Source organism: Entelurus aequoreus, unplaced genomic scaffold, assembly GCF_033978785.1.
Source record: "Entelurus aequoreus isolate RoL-2023_Sb unplaced genomic scaffold, RoL_Eaeq_v1.1 HiC_scaffold_41, whole genome shotgun sequence".
Classification (NCBI taxonomy): domain Eukaryota; kingdom Metazoa; phylum Chordata; class Actinopteri; order Syngnathiformes; family Syngnathidae; genus Entelurus; species Entelurus aequoreus.
This window is the reverse complement of record NW_026907973.1, coordinates 279066-298797: the sequence shown is the minus strand read 5'-3', so window position 1 is coordinate 298797 and position 19732 is coordinate 279066. Positions and strand designations below refer to the sequence as shown.

General features: G+C 36.6%; 1 protein-coding gene across 4 annotated transcripts in view; it reads right to left on the bottom strand.

Annotated features, from left to right (window-relative positions):
* The window catches only part of LOC133645330 (uncharacterized), a 37290-nt gene that overhangs the window by 3946 nt on the left and 13612 nt on the right, over positions 1 to 19732 (bottom strand). The gene's annotated exons all lie outside the window — the stretch shown is intronic.

Below are 19732 nucleotides of genomic sequence, written 5' to 3'. Positions count from 1 at the left end.
ATCTCCTACAACTACAGCACCAGAATTGTGCTGCTCAAACAAGTCCGTTTTTTGAATTTTTTTTTGTAAAAAAAAAGTTTTCCCAAAAAAAGCATTTTATGCCATTTTTAGGTTTTGTAGGGACTTCTGATGACGTTTTAAGACATCTCCTACAACTACAGCAGCAGAATTGTGCTGCTGAATCAAGTCCGTTTTTTGGCATTTTTACGACAGGGTCCCCCCTTACGACATTTTAGCAAAAAATGTTTTTCTTAAAAAATGCATTTTCTTACATTTACGGGTTTAGTCGGGACTCCTGATGACGTTTTGAGACATCTCCTACAACTACAGCACCAGAATTGTGCTGCTCAAACAAGTCCGTTTTTTTAATTTTTTTTTGTAAAAAAAAAGTTTTCCCAAAAAAAGCATTTTATGCCATTTTTAGGTTTTGTAGGGACTCCTGATGACGTTTTGAGACATCTCCTACAACTACAGCACCAGAATTGTGCTGCTGAAGCAAGTCTGTTTTTTGAATTTTTTTTTGTAAAAAAAAAGTTTTCCCAAAAAAAGCATTTTATGCCATTTTTAGGTTTTGTAGGGACTCCTGATGACGTTTTGAGACATCTCCTACAACTACAGCACCAGAATTGTACTGCTGAATCAAGTCCGTTTTTTGGCATTTTTACGACAGGGTCCCCCCTTACGACATTTTATCAAAAAATGTTTTTCGTAAAAAATGCATTTTCTTACATTTTCTTACATTTACGGGTTTAGTCGGGACTCCTGATGACGTTTTGAGACATCTCCTACAACTACAGCACCAGAATTGTGCTGCTCAAACAAGTCCGTTTTTTGAATTTTTTTTTGTAAAAAAAAAGTTTTCCCAAAAAAAGCATTTTATGCCATTTTTAGGTTTTGTAGGGACTCCTGATGACGTTTTGAGACATCTCCTACAACTACAGCACCAGAATTGTGCTGCTGAATCAAGTCCGTTTTTTGGCATTTTTACGACAGGGTCCCCCCTTACGACATTTTAGCAAAAAATGTTTTTCGTAAAAAATGCATTTTCTTACATTTACGGGTTTAGTCGGGACTCCTGATGACGTTTTGAGACATCTCCTACAACTACAGCACCAGAATTGTGCTGCTGAAGCAAGTCCGTTTTTTGAATTTTTTTTTGTAAAAAAAAAGTTTTCCCAAAAAAAGCATTTTATGCCATTTTTAGGTTTTGTAGGGACTCCTGATGACGTTTTAAGACATCTCCTACAACTACAGCACCAGAATTGTACTGCTGAAGCAAGTCCGTTTTTTGGCATTTTTACGACAGGGTCCCCCCTTACGACATTTTAGCAAAAAATGTTTTTCTTAAAAAATGCATTTTCTTACATTTTCTTACATTTACGGGTTTAGTCGGGACTCCTGGTGACGTTTTGAGACATCTCCTACAACTACAGCACCAGAATTGTGCTGCTCAAACAAGTCCGTTTTTTGAATTTTTTTTTGTAAAAAAAAAGTTTTCCCAAAAAAAGCATTTTATGCCATTTTTAGGTTTTGTAGGGACTCCTGATGACGTTTTGAGACATCTCCTACAACTACAGCAGCAGAATTGTGCTGCTGAATCAAGTCCGTTTTTTGGCATTTTTACGACAGGGTCCCTCCCCCCTTACGACATTTTAGCAAAAAATGTTTTTCGTAAAAAATGCATTTTCTTACATTTACGGGTTTAGTCGGGACTCCTGATGACGTTTTGAGACATCTCCTACAACTACAGCACCAGAATTGTGCTGCTGAAGTAAGTCCGTTTTTTGGAATTTTTTTTACGACATTTTGCAAAAAATTTTTTTTCCGTAAAATATGCATTTTCTTCTAATTTCTTCCATTTTCGGGTTTAGTCGGGACTCCTGATGACGTTTTGAGACATCTCCTACAACTACAGCACCAGAATTGTGCTGCTGAAGCAAGTCTGTTTTTTGAATTTTTTTTTGTAAAAAAAAAGTTTTCCCAAAAAAAGCATTTTATGCCATTTTTAGGTTTTGTAGGGATTCCTGATGACGTTTTAAGACATCTCCTACAACTACAGCACCAGAATTGTACTGCTGAAGCAAGTCCGTTTTTTGGCATTTTTACGACATTTTTGCAAAAAATGTTTTTCGTAAAAAATGCATTTTCTTACATTTTCTTACATTTACGGGTTTAGTCAGGACTCCTGATGACGTTTTGAGACATCTCCTACAACTACAGCACCAGAATTGTGCTGCTGAATCAAGTCCGTTTTTTGGAATTTTTACGACATTTTTGCAAAAAATGTTTTTCGTAAAAAATGCATTTTCTTACATTTACGGGTTTAGTCGGGACTCCTGATGACGTTTTGAGACATTTCCTACAACTACAGCACCAGAATTGTGCTGCTGAAGCAAGTCCGTTTTTTGGCATTTTTACGACAGGGTCCCCCCTTACGACATTTTAGCAAAAAATGTTTTTCGTAAAAAATGCATTTTCTTACATTTTCTTACATTTACGGGTTTAGTCAGGACTCCTGATGACGTTTTGAGACATCTCCTACAACTACAGCACCAGAATTGTGCTGCTGAATCAAGTCCGTTTTTTGGAATTTTTACGACAGGGTCCCCCCTTACGACATTTTAGCAAAAAATGTTTTTCGTAAAAAATGCATTTTCTTACATTTTCTTACATTTACGGGTTTAGTCGGGACTCCTGATGACGTTTTGAGACATCTCCTACAACTACAGCACCAGAATTATGCTGCTGAAGCAAGTCTGTTTTTTGAATTTTTTTTTGTAAAAAAAAAGTTTTCCCAAAAAAAGCATTTTATGCCATTTTTAGGTTTTGTAGGGACTCCTGATGACGTTTTGAGACATCTCCTACAACTACAGCACCAGAATTGTACTGCTGAATCAAGTCCGTTTTTTGGCATTTTTACGACAGGGTCCCCCCTTACGACATTTTATCAAAAAATGTTTTTCGTAAAAAATGCATTTTCTTACATTTTCTTACATTTACGGGTTTAGTCGGGACTCCTGATGATGTTTTGAGACATCACCTACAACTACAGCACCAGAATTGTACTGCTGAAGCAAGTCCGTTTTTTGGCATTTTTACAACAGGGTCCCCCCTTACGACATTTTAGCAAAAAATGTTTTTCGTAAAAAATGCATTTTCTTACATTTTCTTACATTTACGGGTTTAGTCGGGACTCCTGATGACGTTTTGAGACATCTCCTACAACTACAGCACCAGAATTGTGCTGCTCAAACAAGTCCGTTTTTTGAATTTTTTTTTGTAAAAAAAAAGTTTTCCCAAAAAAAGCATTTTATGCCATTTTTAGGTTTTGTAGGGACTTCTGATGACGTTTTAAGACATCTCCTACAACTACAGCAGCAGAATTGTGCTGCTGAATCAAGTCCGTTTTTTGGCATTTTTACGACAGGGTCCCCCCTTACGACATTTTAGCAAAAAATGTTTTTCTTAAAAAATGCATTTTCTTACATTTTCTTACATTTACGGGTTTAGTCGGGACTCCTGATGACGTTTTGAGACATCTCCTACAACTACAGCACCAGAATTGTGCTGCTCAAACAAGTCCGTTTTTTTAATTTTTTTTTGTAAAAAAAAAGTTTTCCCAAAAAAAGCATTTTATGCCATTTTTAGGTTTTGTAGGGACTCCTGATGACGTTTTGAGACATCTCCTACAACTACAGCACCAGAATTGAACTGCTGAATCAAGTCCGTTTTTTGGCATTTTTACGACAGGGTCCCCCCTTACGACATTTTAGCAAAAAATGTTTTTCGTAAAAAATGCATTTTCTTGCATTTACGGGTTTAGTCGGGACTCCTGATGACGTTTTGAGACATCTCCTACAACTACAGCACCAGAATTGTGCTGCTCAAACAAGTCCGTTTTTTGAATTTTTTTTTGTAAAAAAAAAGTTTTCCCAAAAAAAGCATTTTATGCCATTTTTAGGTTTTGTAGGGACTTCTGATGACGTTTTAAGACATCTCCTACAACTACAGCACCAGAATTGTGCTGCTGAAGCAAGTCCGTTTTTTGAATTTTTTTTTGTAAAAAAAAAGTTTTCCCAAAAAAAGCATTTTATGCCATTTTTAGGTTTTGTAGGGACTCCTGATGACGTTTTGAGACATCTCCTACAACTACAGCACCAGAATTGTACTGCTGAAGCAAGTCCGTTTTTTGGCATTTTTACGACAGGGTCCCCCCTTACGACATTTTGCAAAAAATGTTTTTCGTAAAAAATGCATTTTCTTACATTTACGGGTTTAGTCGGGACTCCTGATGACGTTTTGAGACATCTCCTACAACTACAGCACCAGAATTGTACTGCTGAAGCAAGTCCGTTTTTTGGCATTTTTACGACAGGGTCCCCCCTTACGACATTTTAGCAAAAAATGTTTTTCTTAAAAAATGCATTTTCTTACATTTTCTTACCTTTACGGGTTTAGTCTGGACTCCTGGTGACGTTTTGAGACATCTCCTACAACTACAGCACCAGAATTGTGCTGCTCAAACAAGTCCGTTTTTTGAATTTTTTTTTGTAAAAAAAAAGTTTTCCCAAAAAAAGCATTTTATGCCATTTTTAGGTTTTGTAGGGACTCCTGATGACGTTTTGAGACATCTCCTACAACTACAGCAGCAGAATTGTGCTGCTGAATCAAGTCCGTTTTTTGGCATTTTTACGACAGGGTCCCTCCCCCCTTACGACATTTTAGCAAAAAATGTTTTTCGTAAAAAATGCATTTTCTTACATTTACGGGTTTAGTCGGAACTCCTGATGACGTTTTGAGACATCTCCTACAACTACAGCACCAGAATTGTGCTGCTGAAGCAAGTCTGTTTTTTGACATTTTTTTTGTAAAAAAAAAGTTTTCAAAAAAAAAGCATTTTATGCCATTTTTAGGTTTTGTAGGGACTCCTGATGACGTTTTGAGACATCTCCTACAACTACAGCACCAGAATTGTACTGCTGAAGCAAGTCCGTTTTTTGGCATTTTTACGACAGGGTCCCCCCTTACGAAATTTGAGCAAAAAATGTTTTTCGTAAAAAATGCATTTTCTTACATTTTCTTACATTTACGGGTTTAGTCGGGACTCCTGATGACGTTTTGAGACATCTCCTACAACTACAGCACCAGAATTGTGCTGCTGAAGCAAGTCTGTTTTTTGAAATTTTTTTTGTAAAAAAAAAGTTTTCCCAAAAAAAGCATTTTATGCCATTTTTAGGTTTTGTAGGGACTCCTGATGACGTTTTGAGACATCTCCTACAACTACAGCACCAGAATTGTGCTGCTGAATCAAGTCCGTTTTTGGCATTTTTACGACAGGGTCCCCCCTTACGACATTTTAGCAAAAAATGTTTTTCTTAAAAAATGCATTTTCTTACATTTTCTTACATTTACGGGTTTAGTCGGGACTCCTGATGACGTTTTGAGACATCTCCTACAACTACAGCACCAGAATTGTGCTGCTCAAACAAGTCCGTTTTTTGAATTTTTTTTTGTAAAAAAAAAGTTTTCCCAAAAAAAGCATTTTATGCCATTTTTAGGTTTTGTAGGGACTCCTGATGACGTTTTGAGACATCTCCTACAACTACAGCACCAGAATTGTACTGCTGAAGCAAGTCCGTTTTTTGGCATTTTTACGACAGGGTCCCCCCTTACGACATTTTAGCAAAAAATGTTTTTCTTAAAAAATGCATTTTCTTACATTTTCTTACATTTACGGGTTTAGTCGGGACTCCTGATGACGTTTTGAGACATCTCCTACAACTACAGCACCAGAATTGTGCTGCTCAAACAAGTCCGTTTTTTGAAATTTTTTTTGTAAAAAAAAAGTTTTCCCAAAAAAAGCATTTTATGCCATTTTTAGGTTTTGTAGGGACTCCTGATGACGTTTTGAGACATCTCCCACAACTACAGCACCAGAATTGTACTGCCGAAGCAAGTCCGTTTTTTGGCATTTTTACGACAGGGTCCCCCCTTACGACATTTTAGCAAAAAATGTTTTTCTTAAAAAATGCATTTTCTTACATTTTCTTACATTTACGGGTTTAGTCGGGACTCCTGATTACGTTTTGAGACATCTCCTACAACTACAGCACCAGAATTGTGCTGCTCAAACAAGTCCGTTTTTTGAATTTTTTTTTGTAAAAAAAAAGTTTTCCCAAAAAAAGCATTTTATGCCATTTTTAGGTTTTGTAGGGACTCCTGATGACGTTTTGAGACATCTCCTACAACTACAGCACCAGAATTGTGCTGCCGAATCAAGTCCGTTTTTTGGAATTTTTACGACAGGGTCCCCCCTTACGACATTTTTCGTAAAAAATGCATTTTCTTACATTTTCTTACATTTACGGGTTTAGTCGGGACTCCTGATGATGTTTTGAGACATCTCCTACAACTACAGCACCAGAATTGTGCTGCTCAAACAAGTCCGTTTTTTGAATTTTTTTTTGTAAAAAAAAAGTTTTCCCAAAAAAAGCATTTTATGCCATTTTTAGGTTTTGTAGGGACTCCTGATGACGTTTTGAGACATCTCCTACAACTACAGCACCAGAATTGTACTGCTGAAGCAAGTCCGTTTTTTGGCATTTTTACGACAGGGTCCCCCCTTACGACATTTTAGCAAAAAATGTTTTTCGTAAAAAATGCATTTTCTTACTTTTTCTTACATTTACTGGTTTAGTCGGGACTCCTGATGACGTTTTGAGACATCTCCTACAACTACAGCACCAGAATTGTGCTGCTCAAACAAGTCCGTTTTTTGAATTTTTTTTGGTAAAAAAAAAGTTTTCCCAAAAAAAGCATTTTATGCCATTTTTAGGTTTTGTAGGGACTCCTGATGACGTTTTGAGACATCTCCTACAACTACAGCACCAGAATTGTACTGCTGAAGCAAGTCCGTTTTTTGGCATTTTTACCCTTATGACATTTTAGCAAAAAATGTTTTTCTTAAAAAATGCATTTTCTTACATTTACGGGTTTAGTCGGGACTCCTGATGACGTTTTGAGACATCTCCTACAACTACAGCACCAGAATTGTGCTGCTGAAGCAAGTCTGTTTTTTGAATTTTTTTTTGTAAAAAAAAAGTTTTCCCAAAAAAAGCATTTTATGCCATTTTTAGGTTTTTTAGGGACTCCTGATGACGTTTTGAGACATCTCCTACAACTACAGCACCAGAATTGTGCTGCTGAATTAAGTCCGTTTTTTGGCATTTTTACGACAGGGTCCCCCCTTACGACATTTTAGCAAAAAATGTTTTTCTTAAAAAATGCATTTTCTTACATTTTCTTACATTTACGGGTTTAGTCGGGACTCCTGATGACGTTTTGAGACATCTCCTACAACTACAGCACCAGAATTGTGCTGCTCAAACAAGTCCGTTTTTTGAATTTTTTTTTGTAAAAAAAAAGTTTTCCCAAAAAAAGCATTTTATGCCATTTTTAGGTTTTGTAGGGACTCCTGATGACGTTTTGAGACATCTCCTACAACTACAGCACCAGAATTATACTGCTGAAGCAAGTCCGTTTTTTGGCATTTTTACGACAGAGTCCCCCCTTACGACATTTTAGCAAAAAATGTTTTTCTTAAAAAATGCATTTTCTTACATTTTCTTACATTTACGGGTTTAGTCGGGACTCCTGATGACGTTTTGAGACATCTCCTACAACTACAGCACCAGAATTGTGCTGCTGAAGCAAGTCTGTTTTTTGAAATTTTTTTTGTAAAAAAAAAGTTTTCCCAAAAAAAGCATTTTATGCCATTTTTAGGTTTTGTAGGGACTCCTGATGACGTTTTGAGACATCTCCTACAACTACAGCACCAGAATTATACTGCTGAAGCAAGTCCGTTTTTTGGCATTTTTACGACAGGGTCCCCCCTTACGACATTTTAGCAAAAAATGTTTTTCTTAAAAAATGCATTTTCTTACATTTTCTTACATTTACGGGTGTAGTCGGGACTCCTGATGACGTTTTGAGACATCTCCTACAACTACAGCACCAGAATTGTGCTGCTCAAACAAGTCCGTTTTTTGAATTTTTTTTGGTAAAAAAAAAGTTTTCCCAAAAAAAGCATTTTATGCCATTTTTAGGTTTTGTAGGGACTCCTGATGACGTTTTGAGACATCTCCTACAACTACAGCACCAGAATTGTACTGCCGAAGCAAGTCCGTTTTTTGGCATTTTTACGACAGGGTCCCCCCTTACGACATTTTAGCAAAAAATGTTTTTCTTAAAAAATGCATTTTCTTACATTTTCTTACATTTGCGGGTTTAGTCGGGACTCCTGATGACGTTTTGAGACATCTCCTACAACTACAGCACCAGAATTGTGCTGCTCAAACAAGTCCGTTTTTTGAATTTTTTTTTGTAAAAAAAAAGTTTTCCCAAAAAAAGCATTTTATGCCATTTTTAGGTTTTGTAGGGACTCCTGATGACGTTTTGAGACATCTCCTACAACTACAGCACCAGAATTGTACTGCTGAAGCAAGTCCGTTTTTTGGCATTTTTACGACAGGGTCCCCCCTTACGACATTTTAGCAAAAAATGTTTTTCTTAAAAAATGCATTTTCTTACATTTTCTTACATTTACGGGTTTAGTCGGGACTCCTGATGACGTTTTGAGACATCTCCTACAACTACAGCACCAGAATTGTGCTGCTGAAGCAAGTCTGTTTTTTGAAAATTTTTTTGTAAAAAAAAAGTTTTCCCAAAAAAAGCATTTTATGCCATTTTTAGGTTTTGTAGGGACTCCAGTTGACGTTTTGAGACATCTCCTACAACTACAGCACCAGAATTGTGCTGCTCAAACAAGTCCGTTTTTTGAATTTTTTTTTGTAAAAAAAAAGTTTTCCCAAAAAAAGCATTTTATGCCATTTTTAGGTTTTGTAGGGACTCCTGATGACGTTTTGAGACATCTCCTAAAACTACAGCACCAGAATTGTACTGCTGAAGCAAGTCCGTTTTTTGGCATTTTTACGACAGGGTCCCCCCTTACGACATTTTAGCAAAAAATGTTTTTCTTAAAAAATGCATTTTCTTACATTTACGGGTTTAGTCGGGACTCCTGATGACGTTTTGAGACATCTCCTACAACTACAGCACCAGAATTGTGCTGCTGAAGCAAGTCTGTTTTTTTAATTTTTTTTTGTAAAAAAAAAGTTTTCCCAAAAAAAGCATTTTATGCCATTTTTAGGTTTTGTAGGGACTCCTGATGACGTTTTGAGACATCTCCTACAACTACAGCACCAGAATTGTACTGCCGAAGCAAGTCCGTTTTTTGGCATTTTTACGACAGGGTCCCCCCTTACGACATTTTAGCAAAAAATGTTTTTCTTAAAAAATGCAATTTCTTACATTTTCTTACATTTACGGGTTTAGTCGGGACTCCTGATGACGTTTTGAGACATCTCCTACAACTACAGCACCAGAATTGTGCTGCTCAAACAAGTCCGTTTTTTGAATTTTTTTTTGTAAAAAAAAAGTTTTCCCAAAAATAGCATTTTATGCCATTTTTAGGTTTTGTAGGGACTCCTGATGACGTTTTGAGACATCTCCTACAACTACAGCACCAGAATTGTACTGCTGAAGCAAGTCCGTTTTTTGGCATTTTTACGACAGGGTCCCCCCTTACGACATTTTAGCAAAAAATGTTTTTCTTAAAAAATGCATTTTCTTACATTTTCTTACATTTACGGGTTTAGTCGGGACTCCTGATGACGTTTTGAGACATCTCCTACAACTACAGCACCAGAATTGTGCTGCTCAAACAAGTCCGTTTTTTGAATTTTTTTTTGTAAAAAAAAAGTTTTCCCAAAAAAAGCATTTTATAACATTTTTAGGTTTTGTAGGGACTCCTGATGACGTTTTGAGACATCTCCTACAACTACAGCACCAGAATTGTACTGCCGAAGCAAGTCCGTTTTTTGGCATTTTTACGACAGGGTCCCCCCTTACGACATTTTAGCAAAAAATGTTTTTCTTAAAAAATGCATTTTCTTACATTTTCTTACATTTACGGGTTTAGTCGGGACTCCTGATGACGTTTTGAGACATCTCCTACAACTACAGCACCAGAATTGTACTGCTGAAGCAAGTCCGTTTTTTGGCATTTTTACGACAGGGTCCCCCCTTACGACATTTTAGCAAAAAATGTTTTTCTTAAAAAATGCATTTTCTTACATTTTCTTACATTTACGGGTTTAGTCGGGACTCCTGATGACGTTTTGAGACATCTCCTACAACTACAGCACCAGAATTGTGCTGCTCAAACAAGTCCGTTTTTTGAATTTTTTTTTGTAAAAAAAAAGTTTTCCCAAAAAAAGCATTTTATGCCATTTTTAGGTTTTGTAGGGACTCCTGATGACGTTTTGAGACATCTCCTACAACTACAGCACCAGAATTGTGCTGCTGAATCAAGTCCGTTTTTTGGCATTTTTACGACAGGGTCTCCCCCCTTACGACATTTTAGCAAAAAATGTTTTTCTTAAAAAATGCATTTTCTTACATTTTCTTACATTTACGGGTTTAGTCGGGACTCCTGATGACGTTTTGAGACATCTCCTACAACTACAGCACCAGAATTGTGCTGCTCAAACAAGTCCGTTTTTTGAATTTTTTTTTGTAAAAAAAAAGTTTTCCCAAAAAAAGCATTTTATAACATTTTTAGGTTTTGTAGGGACTCCTGATGACGTTTTGAGACATCTCCTACAACTACAGCACCAGAATTGTACTGCCGAAGCAAGTCCGTTTTTTGGCATTTTTACGACAGGGTCCCCCCTTACGACATTTTAGCAAAAAATGTTTTTCTTAAAAAATGCATTTTCTTACATTTTCTTACATTTACGGGTTTAGTCGGGACTCCCTAATGACGTTTTGAGACATCTCCTACAACTACAGCACCAGAATTGTGCTGCTCAAACAAGTCCGTTTTTTGAATTTTTTTTTGTAAAAAAAAAGTTTTCCCAAAAAAAGCATTTTATGCCATTTTTAGGTTTTGTAGGGACTCCTGATGACGTTTTGAGACATCTCCTACAACTACAGCACCAGAATTGTACTGCTGAAGCAAGTCCGTTTTTTGGCATTTTTACGACAGGGTCCCCCCTTACGACATTTTAGCAAAAAATGTTTTTCTTAAAAAATGCATTTTCTTACATTTTCTTACATTTACGGGTTTAGTCGGGACTCCTGATGACGTTTTGAGACATCTCCTCCAACTACAGCACCAGAATTGTGCTGCTCAAACAAGTCCGTTTTTTGAATTTTTTTTTGTAAAAAAAAAGTTTTCCCAAAAAAAGCATTTTATGCCATTTTTAGGTTTTGTAGGGACTCCTGATGACGTTTTAAGACATCTCCTACAACTACAGCACCAGAATTGTACTGCCGAAGCAAGTCCGTTTTTTGGCATTTTTACGACAGGGTCCCCCCTTACGACATTTTAGCAAAAAATGTTTTTCTTAAAAAATGCATTTTCTTACATTTTCTTACATTTACGGGTTTAGTCGGGACTCCTGATGACGTTTTGAGACATCTCCTACAACTACAGCACCAGAATTGTGCTGCTGAAGCAAGTCTTTTTTTTGAAAAAAAATTTAAAAAAAAAAAGTTTTCCCAAAAAAAGCATTTTATGCCATTTTTAGGTTTTGTAGGGACTCCTGATGACGTTTTGAGACATCTCCTACAACTACAGCACCAGAATTGTACTGCCGAAGCAAGTCCGTTTTTTGGCATTTTTACGACAGGGTCCCCCCTTACGACATTTTAGCAAAAAATGTTTTTCTTAAAAAATGCATTTTCTTACATTTTCTTACATTTACGGGTTTAGTCGGGACTCCTGATGACGTTTTGAGACATCTCCTACAACTACAGCACCAGAATTGTGCTGCTGAAGCAAGTCTGTTTTTTGAAAAAAAATTTAAAAAAAAAAAGTTTTCCCAAAAAAAGCATTTTATGCCATTTTTAGGTTTTGTAGGGACTCCTGATGACGTTTTGAGACATCTCCTACAACTACAGCACCAGAATTGTGCTGCTGAATCAAGTCCGTTTTTTGGCATTTTTACGACAGGGTCCCCCCTTACGACATTTTAGCAAAAAATGTTTTTCTTAAAAAATGCATTTTCTTACATTTACGGGTTTAGTCGGGACTCCTGATGACGTTTTGAGACATCTCCTACAACTACAGCACCAGAATTGTGCTGCTGAAGCAAGTCCGTTTTTTGAAAATTTTTTTGTAAAAAAAAAGTTTTCCCAAAAAAAGCATTTTATGCCATTTTTAGGTTTTGTAGGGACTCCTGATGACGTTTTAAGACATCTCCTACAACTACAGCACCAGAATTGTGCTGCTGAATCAAGTCCGTTTTTTGGCATTTTTACGACAGGGTCCCCCCTTACGACATTTTAGCAAAAAATCTTTTTCTTAAAAAATGCATTTTCTTACATTTTCTTACATTTACGGGTTTAGTCGGGACTCCTGATGACGTTTTGAGACATCTCCTACAACTACAGCACCAGAATTGTGCTGCTCAAACAAGTCCATTTTTTGAAATTTTTTTTGTAAAAAAAAAGTTTTCCCAAAAAAAGCATTTTATGCCATTTTTAGGTTTTGTAGGGACTCCTGATGACGTTTTAAGACATCTCCTACAACTACAGCACCAGAATTGTACTGCTGAAGCAAGTCCGTTTTTTGGCATTTTTACGACAGGGTCCCCCCTTACGACATTTTAGCAAAAAATGTTTTTCTTAAAAAATGCATTTTCTTACATTTTCTTACATTTACGGGTTTAGTCGGGACTCCTGATGACGTTTTGAGACATCTCCTACAACTACAGCACCAGAATTGTGCTGCTGAATCAAGTCCGTTTTTTGGCATTTTTACGACAGGGTCCCTCCCCCCTTACGACATTTTAGCAAAAAATGTTTTTCTTAAAAAATGCATTTTCTTACATTTTCTTACATTTACGGGTTTAGTCGGGACTCCTGATGACGTTTTGAGACATCTCCTACAACTACAGCACCAGAATTGTGCTGCTCAAACAAGTCCGTTTTTTGAATTTTTTTTTGTAAAAAAAAAGTTTTCCCAAAAAAAGCATTTTATGCCATTTTTAGGTTTTGTAGGGACTCCTGATGACGTTTTAAGACATCTCCTACAACTACAGCACCAGAATTGTGCTGCTGAATCAAGTCCGTTTTTTGGAATTTTTACGACAGGGTCCCCCCTTACGACATTTTAGCAAAAAATGTTTTTCTTAAAAAATGCATTTTCTTACATTTTCTTACATTTACGGGTTTAGTCGGGACTCCTGATGACGTTTTGAGACATCTCCTACAACTACAGCACCAGAATTGTGCTGCTGAAGCAAGTCCGTTTTTTGAAATTTTTTTTGTAAAAAAAAAGTTTTCCCAAAAAAAGCATTTTATGCCATTTTTAGGTTTTGTAGGGACTCCTGATGACGTTTTGAGACATCTCCTACAACTACAGCACCAGAATTGTGCTGCTGAATCAAGTCCGTTTTTTGGAATTTTTACGACAGGGTCCCCCCTTACGACATTTTAGCAAAAAATGTTTTTAAAAAAAAATGCATTTTCTTACATTTTCTTACATTTACGGGTTTAGTCGGGACTCCTGATGACGTTTTGAGACATCTCCTACAACTACAGCACCAGAATTGTGCTGCTCAAACAAGTCCGTTTTTTAAAATTTTTTTTGTAAAAAAAAAGTTTTCCCAAAAAAAGCATTTTATGCCATTTTTAGGTTTTGTAGGGACTCCTGATGACGTTTTGAGACATCTCCTACAACTACAGCACCAGAATTGTACTGCTGAAGCAAGTCCGTTTTTTGGCATTTTTACGACAGGGTCCCCCCTTACGACATTTTAGCAAAAAATGTTTTTCTTAAAAAATGCATTTTCTTACATTTTCTTACATTTACGGGTTTAGTCGGGACTCCTGATGACGTTTTGAGACATCTCCTACAACTACAGCACCAGAATTGTGCTGCTCAAACAAGTCCGTTTTTTGAAATTTTTTTTGTAAAAAAAAAGTTTTCCCAAAAAAAGCATTTTATGCCATTTTTAGGTTTTGTAGGGACTCCTGGTGACGTTTTGAGACATCTCCTACAACTACAGCACCAGAATTGTGCTGCTGAATCAAGTCCGTTTTTTGGAATTTTTACGACAGGGTCCCCCCTTACGACATTTTAGCAAAAAATGTTTTTCTTAAAAAATGCATTTTCTTACATTTACGGGTTTAGTCGGGACTCCTGATGACGTTTTGAGACATCTCCTACAACTACAGCACCAGAATTGTGCTGCTCAAACAAGTCCGTTTTTTGAATTCTTTTTTGTAAAAAAAAAGTTTTCCCAAAAAAAGCATTTTATGCCATTTTTAGGTTTTGTAGGGACTCCTGATGACGTTTTGAGACATCTCCTACAACTACAGCACCAGAATTGTACTGCCGAAGCAAGTCCGTTTTTTGGCATTTTTACGACAGGGTCCCCCCTTACGACATTTTAGCAAAAAATGTTTTTCTTAAAAAATGCATTTTCTTACATTTTCTTACATTTACGGGTTTAGTCGGGACTCCTGATGACGTTTTGAGACATCTCCTACAACTACAGCACCAGAATTGTGCTGCTGAATCAAGTCCGTTTTTTGGCATTTTTACGACAGGGTCGTGCTGCTCAAACAAGTCCGTTTTTTGAATTTTTTTTTGTAAAAAAAAAGTTTTCCCAAAAAAAGCATTTTGAGCCATTTTTAGGTTTTGTAGGGACTCCTGATGATGTTTTGAGACATCTCCTACAACTACAGCACCAGAATTGTACTGCTGAAGCAAGTCCGTTTTTTGGCATTTTTACGACAGGGTCCCCCCTTACGACATTTTAGCAAAAAATGCTTTTCGAAAAAAACTCATTTTCTTACATTTTCTTACATTTACGGGTTTAGTCGGGACTCCTGATGACATTTTGAGACATCTCCTACAACTACAGCACCAGAATTGTGCTGCTGAAGCAAGTCTGTTTTTTGAATTTTTTTTTGTAAAAAAAAAGTTTTCCCAAAAAAAGCATTTTATGCCATTTTTAGGTTTTGTAGGGACTCCTGATGACGTTTTGAGACATCTCCTACAACTACAGCACCAGAATTGTACTGCTGAAGCAAGTCCGTTTTTTGGCATTTTTACGACATTTTAGCAAAAAATTTTTTTCTTAAAAAAATGCATTTTCTTACATTTTCTTACATTTACGGGTTTAGTCGGGACTCCTGATGACGTTTTGAGACATCTCCTACAACTACAGCACCAGAATTGTGCTGCTCAAACAAGTCCGTTTTTTGAATTTCTTTTTGTAAAAAAAAAGTTTTCCCAAAAAAAGCATTTTATGCCATTTTTAGGTTTTGTAGGGACTCCTGATGACGTTTTAAGACATCTCCTACAACTACAGCACCAGAATTGTGCTGCTGAAGCAAGTCTGTATTTTGAATTTTTTTTTGTAAAAAAAAAGTTTTCCCAAAAAAAGCATTTTATGCCATTTTTAGGTTTTGTAGGGACTCCTGATGACGTTTTGAGACATCTCCTACAACAACAGCACCAGAATTGTACTGCTGAAGCAAGTTCGTTTTTTGGCATTTTTACGACAGGGTCCCCCCTTACGACATTTTAGCAAAAAAAAATTTTCTTAAAAAATGCATTTTCTTACATTTACGGGTTTAGTCGGGACTCCTGATGACGTTTTGAGACATCTCCTACAACTACAGCACCAGAATTGTGCTGCTGAAGCAAGTCTGTTTTTTGAAATTTTTTTTGTAAAAAAAAAGTTTCCCCAGAAAAAGCATTTCATGCCATTTTTAGGTATTGTAGGGACTCCTGATGACGTTTTGAGACATCTCCTACAACTACAGCACCAGAATTGTACTGCTGAAGCAAGTCCGTTTTGTGGCATTTTTACGACATTTTAGCAAAAAATGTTTTTCTTAAAAAAATGCATTTTCTTACATTTACGGGTTTAGTCGGGACTCCTGATGACGTTTTGAGACATCTCCTACAACTACAGCACCAGAATTGTGCTGCTCAAACAAGTCCGTTTTTTGAATTTTTTTTTGTAAAAAAAAAGTTTTCCCAAAAAAAGCATTTTGAGCCATTTTTAGGTTTTGTAGGGACTCCTGATGATGTTTTGAGACATCTCCTACAACTACAGCACCAGAATTGTACTGCTGAAGCAAGTCCGTTTTTTGGCATTTTTACGACAGGGTCCCCCCTTACGACATTTTAGCAAAAAATGCTTTTCGAAAAAAACTCATTTTCTTACATTTTCTTACATTTACGGGTTTAGTCGGGACTCCTGATGACATTTTGAGACATCTCCTACAACTACAGCACCAGAATTGTGCTGGTGAAGCAAGTCTGTTTTTTGAATTTTTTTTTGAAAAAAAAAGTTTTCCCAAAAAAAGCATTTTATGCCATTTTTAGGTTTTGTAGGGACTCCTGATGACGTTTTGAGACATCTCCTACAACTACAGCACCAGAATTGTACTGCTGAAGCAAGTCCGTTTTTTGGCATTTTTACGACATTTTAGCAAAAAATGTTTTTCTTAAAAAAATGCATTTTCTTACATTTTCTTACATTTACGGGTTTAGTCGGGACTCCTGATGACGTTTTGAGACATCTCCTACAACTACAGCACCAGAATTGTGCTGCTCAAACAAGTCCGTTTTTTGAATTTCTTTTTGTAAAAAAAAAGTTTTCCCAAAAAAAGCATTTTATGCCATTTTTAGGTTTTGTAGGGACTCCTGATGACGTTTTAAGACATCTCCTACAACTACAGCACCAGAATTGTGCTGCTGAAGCAAGTCTGTTTTTTGAAAAAAAATTTTGTAAAAAAAAAGTTTTCCCAAAAAAAGCATTTTATGCCATTTTTAGGTTTTGTAGGGACTCCTGATGACGTTTTGAGACATCTCCTACAACTACAGCAGCAGAATTGTACTGCTGAAGCAAGTCCGTTTTTTGGCATTTTTACGACAGGGTCCCCCCTTACGACATTTTAGCAAAAAAAAATTTTCTTAAAAAATGCATTTTCTTACATTTTCTTACATTTACGGGTTTAGTCGGGACTCCTGATGACGTTTTGAGACATCTCCTACAACTACAGCACCAGAATTGTGCTGCTCAAACAAGTCCGTTTTTTGAATTTTTTTTTGTAAAAAAAAAGTTTTCCCAAAAAAAGCATTTTATGCCATTTTTAGGTTTTGTGGGGACTCCTGATGACGTTTTGAGACATCTCCTACAACTACAGCACCAGAATTGTACTGCTGAAGCAAGTCCGTTTTTTGGCATTTTTACGACAGGGTCCCCCCTTACGACATTTTAGCAAAAAAATGTTTTCTTAAAAAATGCATTTTCTTACATTTTCTTACATTTTCTTACATTTACGGGTTTAGTCGGGACTCCTGTTGACGTTTTGAGACATCTCCTACAACTACAGCACCAGAATTGTGCTGCTCAAACAAGTCCGTTTTTTGAATTTTTTTTTGTAAAAAAAAAAGTTTTCCCAAAAAAAGCATTTTATGCCATTTTTAGGTTTTGTAGGGACTCCTGATGACGTTTTGAGACATCTCCTACAACTACAGCACCAGAATTGTACTGCTGAAGCAAGTCCGTTTTTTGGCATTTTTACGACAGGGTCCCCCCTTACGACATTTTAGCAAAAAATGTTTTTCTTAAAAAATGCATTTTCTTACATTTTCTTACATTTACGGGTTTAGTCGGGACTCCTGATGACGTTTTGAGACATCTCCTACAACTACAGCACCAGAATTGTGCTGTTCAAACAAGTCAGTTTTTTGGAATTTTTACGACAGGGTCCCCCCTTACGACATTTTAGCAAAAAATGTTTTTCGTAAAAAATGCATTTTCTTACATTTTCTTACATTTACGGGTTTAGTCGGGACTCCTGATGACGTTTTGAGACATCTTCTACAACTACAGCACCAGAATTGTGCTGCTGAAGCAAGTCTGTTTTTTGAATTTTTTTTTGTAAAAAAAAAGTTTTCCCAAAAAAAGCATTTTATGCCATTTTTAGGTTTTGTAGGGACTCCTGATGACGTTTTGAGACATCTCCTACAACTACAGCACCAGAATTATACTGCTGAAGCAAGTCCGTTTTTTGGAATTTTTACGACAGGGTCCCCCTTACGACATTTTAGCAAAAAAAATTTTTCTTAAAAAATGCATTTTCTTACATTTTCTTACATTTACGGGTTTAGTCGGGACTCCTGATGACGTTTTGAGACATCTCCTACAACTACAGCACCAGAATTGTGCTGCTCAAACAAGTCCGTTTTTTTGAATTTTTACGACAGGGTCCCCCCTTACGACATTTTAGCAAAAAATGTTTTTCGTAAAAAATGCATTTTCTTACATTTAAGGGTTTAGTCGGGACTCCTGATGACGTTTTGAGACATCTCCTACAACTACAGCACCAGAATTGTGCTGCTGAAGCAAGTCTGTTGTTTGAATTTTTTTTTGTAAAAAAAAAGTTTTCCCAAAAAAAGCATTTTATGCCATTTTTAGGTTTTGTAGGGACTCCTGATGACGTTTTGAGACATCTCCTACAACTACAGCACCAGAATTGTACTGCTGAAGCAAGTTCGTTTTTTGGCATTTTTACGACAGGGTCCCCCCTTACGACATTTTAGCAAAAAATGTTTTTCGTAAAAAATGCATTTTCTTACATTTACGGGTTTAGTCGGGACTCCTGATGACGTTTTGAGACATCTACAACTACAGCACCAGAATTGTGCTGCTTAAGCAAGTCCGTTTTTTGGCATTTTCACGACATTTACTACATTTTAGCAAAAAATATTTTCCTTAAAAAATGCATTTTCTTACATTTTCTTACATTTACGGGTTTAGTCGGGACTCCTGATGACGTTTTGAGACATCTCCTACAACTACAGCACCAGAATTGTGCTGCTGAAGCAAGTCTGTTTTTTGAAAAAAATTTTGTAAAAAAAAAGTTTTCCCAAAAAAAGCTTTTTATGCCATTTTTAGGTTTTGTAGGGACTCCTGATGACGTTTTAAGACATCTCCTACAACTACAGCACCAGAATTGTGCTGCTGAAGAAAGTCCGTTTTTTGGAATTTTTTGTAAGGGTCCCCCCTTACGACATTTTAGCAAAACATTTTTTTTTTGTAATTTAGTGTTAAAAAGGTAATAATGTACTGTACTGCACATATTAATTTGCCACCGCCATCATCACCACCGTTCACCTACATTATGCGAGGGTGCTCTCGGTCCATTTGAACTTTTAATAGGATCCAAAGTGCACGACCTTTGACTGAACATCACACTGTGAAATTGGATTGTGGACTTTTTTGATGTTATTATCAAATCACACAGCATGTGAGAGTTAGCAGGCACACTTCCACTTTTCCCACTGCTCTATATCTAAGGGTGACCAGATCCCAATTCAGCAGGGGCCTCGTGTTATGTTGTGCTTAAGCACAAAAACCTGGCGTACGTCCTTTTTTCCATGGTAAAGATGAAAGGTATCGAGACCGAACTTGACGTTGAATTGTGCGCTGTTTCACTCCAGGTTCGTTCTTCACATACTCACATTTGCTTTGCCGACATTTCAACAATGTAAAATAGATCGCGGCGAGGACACACAATGCACTTTTTGGCCAATGCGTTTACCGTAATTTCCGGACTATAAGGCGCATTTAAAATC